We start from the raw sequence: 234 nt of genomic DNA, 5'->3' as shown, positions 1-234 counted from the left end.
ACTACATCACGAAGAAGGCGATCGAGTGTCCGCTCGCCTTCAACAGCGCGCTGTCGCTAAAAATGGCAGGCAACGGGGCCGAAATCGCCGAGCTCGCGCAGATACATACAATCAACCGTGTGTTATCAGCGACGCAGCCGGGTGAAGACTATACTTTCGCCTCCAACTGGAAAAAGCTGATAGGAACAACAGTTCCGTCCAAGCGCCTCGACATCTTTGAGACGTGTGCTAAGC

The sequence above is a fragment of the Plasmopara halstedii genome, assembly GCF_900000015.1.
Source record: "Plasmopara halstedii genome assembly, contig: Scaffold_614, whole genome shotgun sequence".
Taxonomy (NCBI): Eukaryota; Oomycota; class Peronosporomycetes; order Peronosporales; family Peronosporaceae; genus Plasmopara; species Plasmopara halstedii.
The sequence above is the reverse complement of the archived record's forward strand: the minus strand, read 5'-3'. Positions refer to the sequence as shown.